This window comes from Carya illinoinensis, chromosome 9, assembly GCF_018687715.1.
Source record: "Carya illinoinensis cultivar Pawnee chromosome 9, C.illinoinensisPawnee_v1, whole genome shotgun sequence".
In the NCBI taxonomy this organism is placed as follows: Eukaryota; Viridiplantae; Streptophyta; class Magnoliopsida; order Fagales; family Juglandaceae; genus Carya; species Carya illinoinensis.
This window is the reverse complement of record NC_056760.1, coordinates 25,248,214-25,260,000: the sequence shown is the minus strand read 5'-3', so window position 1 is coordinate 25,260,000 and position 11,787 is coordinate 25,248,214.

Here is an 11,787-nt window from a genome sequence, read left to right as displayed (position 1 = left end):
TATGTTTGCTCTGTTCGATCAAAGAAAAAGAAGAAGAAGAAAGGAAGTGATATAAAAAAAAAAAAGAAAAAAAAAAGAAAAAAAAAAGAAAAAGAAAAAGAAAAGAAAAGAAAAAGAAGTCGCTAAGCGGAAAGTGAATTACCTCAAATTTTGTTAAGGGAAGTGTTGGTATTACATCAGTGATTACAGCAATAATAATGCCACAAGTATGAGCATATTGCCAAGAAAGAGCTATGATTTGAATCATGTGAGTTTCTCTTTTAATGTTCTTTTCACTAAATATTTTCCCAGTTTGATTTAATTTCCCATATCCAGTTCTTTCTTAACCCTCACCCTGTGGCCTATCATTAAAACCTTAATAAAGACCTTTTGATCTTTGATTTTGGTGTTGACTACATTAGTGGAGAGGATTTCTGAAAATTGGACTTATGGGGTTAAGTTTTAAGAGAATTCTTCTGATTTTGGTTGTTCTACTTTTATCTGAGTTTGCAGGTGGTTTGAGGTTAAATTGACTATATCACACACACACTCAAGGTCTTAGCTTTAGGTTGAAGTAAACGCCTAACTCTTGCTTGACAAATTGCAAAATTTTTGATTGATTTTCTTGCTATCTTTGATGTTAAAAGAGTAAGATACTAGAGATGAAATCTAAATTCATAAAAGCTTGGTGAGTGATGATACTTCTCTTTGGGGTCGAGTTGATATTGCCTAAACTATCATTTGTTTTTCTTTTTGTTTGAGGACAAACAAAGTTGTAAGTTTGGGGGTATTTGATGGCTTGCAAAATTTCATATTGCAGATTTTACAAGTTCGCTCGAGCGGAGGCTTTTGGCCGCTCGAGCGAATTCAGGCAGATTCAAACGCTTGACTGCCGCTCGACAGGGAGCTCGAGCGGGTTGCTGAAAAACGAAGATCGCTCGAGCAGAGACATTGACCACTCGAGCGAAATCAGGCAGAGTCGAACGCTCGATGTGCGCTCGATAGGACGCTCGAGCGAAATCAGGCAGAGTCGAACGCTCGACGCGCGCTCGACACCCCGCTCGAGCGAACATCGTATTTTGACAGATTTTAGGTTTTCCGCCGTGGGACCATATAAAAGCCAATTTTCACTCTAGAGCCGCGAGTTTTGACTGGAGAACACTCTTTGGGAGAGAAAAACATAGCTAGAGGGATTCAAATCATTTGTTTTGGAGATGGAATTCCAATTTATTGCACGTACGTTGGATTCATACACGAGCACGGACGGGAGAAAGGCGTTGAATCGTTCTCTTGAGCTTTTGACGACCAGTTGAGGCTGCAAGGAGGATTTTTCAGTGTTTATTTTCTTCTTCCCATCTTCTCAGAACAATTATGGTGAATTCGTTTATGTTGAATTCCAATTCTAGCATGAGCTAAACTTTCTTCTTTCTAGGAAAACGATGTAACCTAATTCCGAACTATGCTTGTTTGTCCATGCTAATTTAATGCAATTCTCTCTTTGTTTATCTGATTTATTCTGAGTTTAATGCTTCTAATTAACTGGCCATTGATTAGATGATTATTAATCTTGTGATTTGCTATCGAAAGAGGGAATCATAGGATAGATCTTGGATATTTCAGCATAGGTAAGTATAGAGATCGAAAGACTTGTATGAACCTGTGTAGTAATTAAATCATTGGTCTTATTGCGTTCTTGATTATTTAATTTGCATACTCTTGTGTGAATTGATAAACTAGAATCACTTCCAATTGACTATCGAAAGAGGCTTTTGGATGAATTAGAGATTTGCTAATAGACAAAAGAGGTTTAAGTTAAATTAGCTGGATGAGAAAAGCATAGTGAAGAATTATGGTGAAATCGATTTCCTAGAAGTTTTCTTCCCTATTGAATTTGATCTTTGAAAGTCAGTTTTATTTTCTTTGCTTATTTCTCTTTGAGTTGATCTAAGTTTATTTGCAACTACAAAAACCTTAGCGATTCCTCTAGATAAAATTGAGATTAGTATAATTTTGGTATTTGGCAAGAGTAAGGTACCAATCCCTGAGGACGATACTCTACTTATTACTTTACTATAAAACTACGATACTGTGCACTTACAGTTTTGCACCGGTCAATAGGCTAGGAAAGCCCCTCTACCTCGAGGGAGTTTATGGATAGGGCTGATCACTTTGTCACCGCCGAAGATACATTATAGGCTCTTGTAAAACTAAGAAAGGGGAGTCAAAAGTAGAGCATAAAAGTAATTACGAGATGGAAAATCTGCACTGAACCACCAGGACAAGAGGCGCAAGCGGCAATAGGTACGTAACACCCAACTTATCCATAACAATTTGAATGTACAAGAGAAGGAAGAATCAGGTAGAGAGCACAGCTAGCCCATAATTAGCAGACGCTATTGCAAATATCACCAATGGACTCACACTAGACAGAAGACTACACGACCATAAAGAAAATAATGTCCGAACTAGCAAGCACTGGAGAGCTTGAGTGGATGCTAGTGGAACGAGAGAAACCAAAACAGTGATTTGAGAAAGGACACCCACCCTGTAGAAGCAACGGTCTGGATGGGCAATGTCTGGCTATGAAAGTGAACGATGAGACAAAGGTGACAAGCTCGCCACTAGAAAGGGTGAATTGATTAAAGGCTGATAAATATAAGATATAAAGGAAGGGAAATAAGATTACAAGGAAAAGATATATAATTGAGAGAAGAAGGGAGGCCACTTTGCTTCTACACAATCAGGACATCTCATCCAACTCTCATTCTCTCCCCCTCTTCACCTCTATTATCATTATAATAGTGAGCTAAGGACTCACTAAGGAGCAACTATAAGAGCTCATACAAACACAAAACTATAAATTTAAGTCTTAATATTGAATAATGTAAATCAATTATTTGCCTATGAAGGGCATTTCAGTCCACTCAAGCCTATACAAGTAGCACCTGCCCAAGTGCAAACAAAACACACCAAACAAACCAGAATTTGCAGTAGCTGCTCCAACAATCTCTGCTCTTTGCCGACATTTTGATCTCCCAAAAGATTCAGAGAGAGAAGAATATCAAATCAGATGGCAACAGGTGCTAAGAGTGGTATGCTCAACGGTGGGAGCTTCTCTGGGAGGCTTTCTAGCCGTTCGGTTCCAAAGAGGGGTAAGGTGAAGCTGGGCATAGTGGTGGGATTGGCTCACTCTATTAGTTCCATCTTTTCTCTCCGTAGAAGATGAGTTGCTTCCCAATTCTCTCACTAGAAACCCAGAGAGAGAGAGAGAGAGAGCATTTTGTAAAAAAGAAGTTTGCATATAATGTCTTATTTCTTTGTTTTTCTGTTCAATATTCATGTGTTCGATCATCTTTTTCCTTTACTGGCTAAGCCACTTGGTGAATCAGTTGTTTTCATTCTTGTTTGCAATGGTCTTGACTTATTAAGTTATAGGAACTGAAGAAGGTGAATTCAATGCAAAAAACAAGTCTTCATTAACTTGTAAATATGAAACATATTATTCATTTTGAAGCTGTGAAATGTTCATTTGTAGCCTTGACAAAGGGAAGGGAAGGGAAATAAAGAATGCACAAATGGGCAGACCAGTCCCACTTGTAAGCATTTGTACCATATCTACGCACAAAGTTGGCAAACGTTACCCTACACGCCCATATGGCAACCACATCGATGACTCACTCCATTCTTTATTCCATCTTTTAAAATATATCATTAAATTTTAATTTTTTATATTATATATTAATTTTTACAATATACCATACATAAGATTATTTATTTTTTCTTCATATCATTTAACTTTTATACTTTTAAATACTTTTCCTCCAATTAAAAATCAACAACAAGAAAGAGTAACTAATTTATAATATTTACAATGATAAATAATTTTCTCTATATTTACTGGTTCTTGTAGCAAAATATAAAATAAAGAATGGAATACAAGATCTATTGAAGTGTACTTTTGAGAGAATTTCTTTATATTTTGAAGAAAATTATAGTATAGAGAATCTATTAGGAGTGCTCTTAGTCTTGTTTGCTTACACAGTTCAGATAAGATGAGATAAGATATTTTGTTAAAAATTGAATAAAATATTATTATAATATAATTTTTTAATATTAATCTTGTTTTAAAATTTGAAAAAATTGATTGTTTATTATATTTTGTGTGGTAATTTGTTAAAATTGTAATGATAAGATGAAATAATTTAGGTTTGGATATTCAAACCAGCCCTATTAATGTTATGTCCCCGTAAAAAACATTCAAATGCATGAGATCTAGAATGCGTCATTTCAGTTGTACAATGAATACGATCATGCAATTTCATTAAAAATAAATTTTAATACTATAAAATTATTCTTCATTTTATGTAGAGTTGTAAAATAGTTACAAAATAATTATTAAGTTTATCAATTTTCCTTGTGCATAGATATAATTTTTCTCTTTTTAGAAAACCTAATGCAAATAAATACATAATAAAATAAACAATTTGGTGCCAATGGTGTGTACATTTTTTCTAAGTCAGATGGATTCAATATTATACCAATATAGTCATACAAATTATTGGGCATTTGCACTTGTAATTAGTAGACTCTGCGTTGTTGTTCGTTGTAAGTAAATAAGACTACTCATGTTGATGTCATGTTTCGTGGACTAAGCAGTACCACGGCGGCCCAAACTTTTAACATCTGCAATAAGAGAGAAGAGAGGGCTTCAATGAAATCCGAAGACCTTCCGATGCCAAGTCAGTCAAAAAAGCTTGAAACGGAGAAGAAAGCTAAGTGAATCAAGAAGAAGAGAAAGCAGAGCTTGTCCCCTTGGTAGGATCCGGCCATTTATACCTGGCTCGGATTCAGTTGTCGAGGGAGATTGTGAGGTGTTAGTTCGTGCTTGTGTCAGACCTGCCACCGACCTCCTATCTTGTAGGGTGTCAGGCTAAGGTTGTGTTGTCCTATTGCGCCGGCATGCCATCGTGTGTTTAGACCTCCTAACACTCATTAAATGCGACACATCCCAAGCCTTGCAAGCCCAATCACCTATACTCCGTAGCAATTGTCGACAATATACCCTCTTGCGAGACCAGATCAGTCACTAGAGTACCAAGTGCCCGCTACCCTTTGCTTGGGTCTGGCTTGGTACCTTGGCCTATTTAAATGAGAAAGTGCATCGTGGGCTTTACATGTGATTCTCGTTCCGGGCCCCTAGTCCTTTTTAGCTCCCACTTTAAGGGCATGAAACTTATGTGGCTTGATCTCTTTGCTCAGGAAAGGCCTCCCTCAAAGTTCCCCGCCAATTCTAATCATAGTCGTATGGTGGGAATTCAATGTGCCTCGCCCTACCTTTTTGGATGTGCACCCATGACCAATGGACGTCTAGGGAAGCCTTTCTAGCTCTCGACAGTTGGGGTCAACCCCAAGCCTATCTTTCTTCTTGATTGCAGAGTGGCCCGTGCTCTCCACGCTCTCCTTACTTTCCCTTTTCCCCATTCTAGCATTATTACCCGTCGGTTGAGTATCCGAGACCACCTATCTCCACTAATGAGTGTGTGTCTCCTCGACTTATGCGGCCCTCTCATTTCTCAACAATTGATCAGACCGGTCTATCTCACCACTTTCCATGTATCGGGAAGCTTATTTGTCCGTGCATCCACACGCCTGAGATGTCGATTGCCACTCATGCCGATCGCGCCCATTGGAATTTCCAAGCCATTTTTCTAGAGTCATAAATGTCAGTATCCTTCTACTTCTTGTGCATCCTCCAGCCGGTCTCTACTATAAAAGGCTTCCTCGTCTTTCCTTTTCTCCATTTTCGTTGGTTTCCCTATGTGTTGCTTGTATCTTTTCCTTACTCCTCAAGTGCCCTCCGCCGTTGTGCCTCTTTCTCCTCTCCGAGCACCACCCTTGTGTTTTCCCGTCCTCGTTTCTATGTTTCTTTCCTGTTGATCTCATGGCCCCCAAAGTTTCTTTCGAGTCCCTCCCCCTTTACTTCACAAGGAAGTGCAGGAATTCGTGGGTCACTAGCACAGATCTTCAGACTCTCCGAACTAACCACAACATTCCCTGTTCTACTATCTGGAAGTTCCTTGATCGGTGGAACATGCAATCACCTTTGACGGAATGGTGTCTTGGGTGGCCTTTCACCCATCAATGTTTGAAAATGGCCTGCACCTCTCATTCTGCCATTCCTTGAAGTCCTCAATTATCTGTGGTTGGCCCCACCTCAACTCAATCCTAATGCATGGCGACTCCTGGCGTCCAATTGTGTCATCTTTCAAAAAGCCCTTATTGGAACTACTAAGGAGTATCCTGACCTGACGGCTCAAGATTTTTTGTCAATGTATCACATCAACCGTCTACCGGGGAACATATGTAGTTTCCAAGCTTGGACTGTTGGCTAAAAGATTGCTATGCTGGAGCAGCACCATTCGAGCGTTAAGGACTACTCCCAAAAATTCCTTTTCTTGTCGGGCTCAGGTTGGGAATTCCCCGAGGGGGAGGTGTTCTATCAAGAATATCCTATTCGGGTGGCTTGGGGGTTCCTCTCTTCCTTGTAAAGCTTGGCACATAGATTGAACCAGAGGGAAGAGGCCCTGCTCAACACTGTAATAGCTTGGGCGAAGGCCCACCTTGATGAGACATGCACCGACTTGGCCCTCTCTGATGAAAACATTCAGGATTACCTGTTCGTGTCCGACCACTCATACATGATCAGTTGGGACTTCTTGGATGAGATCCCCTCGCCCCGAGATGCAAACAGCCTCAAGTTTTGCCGGTGGCAAGGGGAAGTGGCTGAAGGTTCATCGCGACCCTTCCCTGAAGGCTTCGGGCACTGAGGCTGGGGGGTTTGGCGATGGGAGAGATGCTTCTTGAGGAAAGGGCAGGGACAATGGCCCTTTTCCTTGTCAGGGCTAGACCGCCCTTGGGTCGGGAAGCTCGTAGATGAGGGAAGCCAGAGTTCGCACACCTAAGGATCCAAGTGAGGCAGATAAGGGAAGCTGAAGTTTGCATTCCCTTGACATGAGGAACCACAATGTCATTTCCAAGTGGGTCGCACTCTACTGTTAAGCCCTTTCCTAATTCAGCCGGCCACAACTCTACTTTTACCTAGCCGCCATTCACCTTGCTAGAAGAAGAAGACAAAGGTGACTTCCAGGCTACTTTCTTTAGCTCCTTTGCGCATCCCTCTCCATGTGAGGGTCGAGCCTTTCGTGTCCTTTGAAGACCACTTGAGGCAAGAGGCCACGCTCGGGTCTCTGGAGATTGCTCTAGAAATCGGCTCCATGAAAAAGAGCTGGGAGTCTCCCCTAAGGCTTCCCCAACCATCTTCGGGGTTGAAGGCCACTTAGAAGAAGAGGAAGAAGAAGAATAAAAAGAAGAAGGCTAAGAAGACCACGAGGAAACCTATCCCGATACCTCAGGGACAACTACCGGGGTTGAAGGTCATGAGGTATAGCAGAGGTCCCTCCCTAACACTTCCTCGCTCATTACTGATGTTGGGGACCAAGACGAAGCCATCCCACCCTTGACTCCCGATGTTAGGACCATCCTGGCCCCATCTTCCCCTACCGGGCCTAGTGGCTCCGGTTGAGGGGAGGCTCTCCAAAACCCTTGCTTTTTCATTAAACTGAGCGGATGACAATGAATCCCGGGACTTTGAGATAGGGTCATGTCCATAGGCTTCGAGACAGGTTTACATGGAAACGAACGCCGAAGTGGGGAGGTCGAAGTCATCCCTGCAGTTGGGAGTCGTCTGCACTGCCTCCTTCTCTAGAGCTGGACGAAGTGAGGCCCCTACGTCGAATCTAGAAAAGGCTCAGACTACAACTACTAAGTGAACGACCTAGAGGTTGGGGCCCATTTTCGACCAAGTATGTTATTCCACACATCGCTTATTCCGCCGAGTTCTTCTCGCCCTTTGCCTCTGAATTTCCAAGTGTTCCCCTTACTGCAAGTCGTGGACCAGCTAGCAGCTATGATGGGCGAGGAGCTAGGGGAGCTATTGGAGAACAATCGAGAGCTCAGGACATTGGTCCACTATGGGCATTACAAGCCAAAGCAAGTGGTTTAGCAAAATGAGGCCCTTACCACCGAGAGCTAAGGGCTAATCGATGAAGTGGAGGACGCGGGGAAGCATATCTGGCAGTTTGAGGTGGACGCCAAAAGGCACAAGCAGAAGAAGAAGGTGTTGAAGTGGCTACTCCTTGAGGTTGAGGAAAATAATGGTTGATGGGTGAAGCAGTGCCAATGCCTCGAGGTGGCCTGTGTTGCTGTTGAGCGGGACCTGGTTACCTAAGAGGTGAAGCTGGATTCGGCCTAGGTAAAGATGGAGAAGCTCCAGCAAGATCGAGCCTTAGCCCGAAGGCAGTGCTCGAGGCTATTGTCTAGGAACTTCAAAATTACTCAAGAGGCCTAGCACATAAGGGTGTAGCTGCATCAAGCCAAGGAGTGGATCAGTGACCTTTCATAGAAGGTGATTGAGAAGAACCTCGACCTCATGGCCTAGGATCTTGAGATCATGGTTTTGAGGAATACCTTGGAAGGCATCGCCCAGGACTCTGTGGAGATTAGGTTGCAAGTTCTAATGCTATCCAGGATGTGGCATGGGTTTATGGCTATTGGGAAGGCCTTGAACGAATGCACAAGCACATGCTGGCGAACCCTGAGTTGGATCTGCGAACCTTCGACCTAAACTCCCTTCCCTCGAACTCCCGAGCGCAGGCCTATGTCAAGAACTTTGGGAAGTCAAGATATCCTTTATTCCCCCCAGGTGGTCCTTCTCCTCTACTTCCTAAGTGACAAGCTCCAGGCCCTTTTATTTTTGTAGAGGTTTCTACATAATTTTCTTTTGTCTACATAATTTTCTTTTGTCCTTGTACTTTGTAAAGAATGCATGTTGTGCAAAAATGTAATAAAAGTGCTTTCTTTCTAACTGCTCATGTGTTACTCTTTTCCCTCTCCTTCTCTTCTCCCTTCTTTTTGCTTTAGGCTCGGGAGCCTGATCGCGGGGTTTTGATGTGAGTCTAGGGACTCGGCATTGTGGAACGTGGAGTCAGCAAGTCTGGAGACTTGGCCTTACCTCCCAGCGAACCTAGGGACTCAACTTCGATGTGAGTCAAGGGACTCGAGTTTGTTAGACGGAGGTTCGGCGTGTCTAAGTCTCCACAGAGAGTTTAGGGACTCGACTTCGATGCAAGTTCAGTTTTGTTAAATAGGGAGTCGGTGAGTTTAGTGTCTTGGCCTTATTTAGCAACAAGTTCTAAGGACTCGATTCAATGTGAGTCTAGAGACTCAGCTTTGTTGGACAGGGGTTCAGAGAATTCAGAGACTTGGCCTTACCTCAAAACAAGTCTATGGAATCGAATTCGATGCGAATCTAGAGACTCAACTTTGTTGGATAGGAGATCAGTGAGTCTAGCGACTTGGCCTTATCTAGCAGCAAGTCTAGAGACTCAACTTCAATGCAAGTCTAGGGACTCAACTTTGTTGGATAGAGGGTTATTGAGTCTAGAGACTTGGCTTTGCCCCACAGCGAGTCTAAAGACTTGACTTTGATACGAGTCTAGGGACTCAGCTTTCAGCAAGTCTAGCAACTTGGCCTTACCCCGTAGCAAGTCTAGAGACTCGACTTCAATGTGAGTCTAGGGACTCGACTTCATTGGACTGAGGGTTGGCAAGTCTAGAGACTCGACTTTACCTCATAATGAGTCTAGAGACTTGACTTCAATGTGAGACTAGGGACTCGGCTTTGCTGAACGGGGGGGTATGCAAGTCTAGTGACTCAGCCTTATCCAACAGGGAGTTCTAGGGACTCGACCTCGATGCAAGTCTTGGAACTTGGCTTTGTTCAATGGGGGCTAGGTGAGTCTAGAGACTTGGCTTTGCCCCATAGTGAGTCTAGAGACTTAACTTTGATACGAGTCTAGGGACTCAGCTTTCAGCGAGTCAAGCAACTTGGCCTTACCCCATAGCGAGTCTAGGGACTCGACTTCAATGTGAGTCTAGGGACTCGGATTCATTGGACTGAGGGTTGGTGAGTCTAGAGACTCGACTTTACCCTTTAATGAGTCTAGGGACTTGACTTCAATGTGAGATTAGGGACTCGGCTTTGCTGAACGGGGGGTTGGCAAGTCTAGTAACTCAACCTTATCCAACAGTGAGTTCTAAGGACTTGACCTTGATGAGAGTCATGGGACTCAGCTTTATTAAAAGGGTTCAACAAGTCTAGAGACTTGGCCTTATCTCGCAGCGAGTTTAGAGACTCGACTTTAATGCGAGACTAAGGACACAGCTTCGTGGCAAGTTTAGAGACTTGATTTTGTTGGGTAGGAGGTCGATGAGTTTAGGGACTTGGCCTTAGCCTACAACGAGTCTAGGGACATGACTTTGTGGTGAGTCTAAGGACTTGGCTTTTCCAGATGGGGGGTCGAAGAGTCTGGGGACTTTTCCCTACCCTGCATCAAATTTAGGGACTCGACTTCGTGGTGAGTCTAGAGACTCAGCTTTGTTGGACAAAGGGTCAATGAGTTTAAATTCAGACGTCAAAGAGTTTGAGACAAACATTCGTGCCTTCTCATTCACAAATTCGGAATTTACATATGAATTATTGTTCCCTGCCCTTACACGAAATATTTCTTTAGGTTTTAGGTGTTCCACGGGTGGGAGAGCTCGAGTCCTTGGCCGTCCTTGAAGCTGTAGGAACTGGGTCAGTTGTTTGCAGTTACTACATACAGACATTCTCAGCTTCACTTCCTCCTAGGTGGTTACTCTGGTCTGTTTCAGCACCAAGTCACCTACCTTAAGAAGCGTTGTCTGACCCCTTTGTTAAAATATTACTCTACTTTTCACTTGTTGTTTGCCATTTGGATCGCCTCTTCTTCCCTTCTTTCTTCAAGGAGGATGAGCTCTTTGGCTAGCCTTTTGTTGTTGGTATTCAGTTGAAGTCCTGAATGCAGAGCGTGGGTATTCTGACCTCTACAGGAATTACTACTTCGTTCCCATATGTGAGGGCAAAAGGTGTCTCGCCAGTGGGGGTCTGGACCATCATTCGGTAGGCCCATAGACACTAGGAAGTTCTTTAGCCAGTAGGTGTCTCGAGCTTCTTCTTGAGGGTGAAGATGAGAGTTTTATTGGTCTCCTTGGCTTGGTCGTTGGCTTGCGGGTATCCTGGCCAGGAGTACCTCAACTTGATTCTAAGCTCCATGCACCACTCTCAATTATGTGAACAATCAAAGTGTCTTCCGTTGTCCGATATGAAGCTTTGGGGTATGTCAAATCTGTAGACTATTGAATTCCATAGGAACTTTGGGAAGGCCCGGGAGATGATGCTCGTTAGGGCCTCTGTTTTGACTCACTTTGTGAAGTAGTCGATCTCAATGACCATGAACTTGGCCTCTCATTTGGTGGGCGAATGGCCATGGGGCAATGATTGACGTCAGCTCCTCCAGTGGGTAGTGCAGCACTGGTCCATGGTCCTGGCACTTCTAGCATTTCCTCATGAAGTCTTCCATGTGCCTAAAAGAATGGGGCCAGTAGTACCTGGCTCAGGTCAACTTCACGGCCAAGGCCCTTCCTTCCTAAATGGCTCATGCAAATTCTTTTGTGGATCTTTGCTAGCACGTACTGCGCCTCGTCAAACAAGAGGCACCTATGAAGCAGTTTGGAGAAGCCTTTTTTGTACAGAACCTCTTACAAGAAGGTGAACTGAGCCACCCTATTCTTGACTTTGCGTGCTTCTTCCAATTCACTTGGTAATCGACCCTCCTGCAGGAACTCCATGATTTTCATAGCCCACTTGGGGGTGCCGAGGCAGTGACG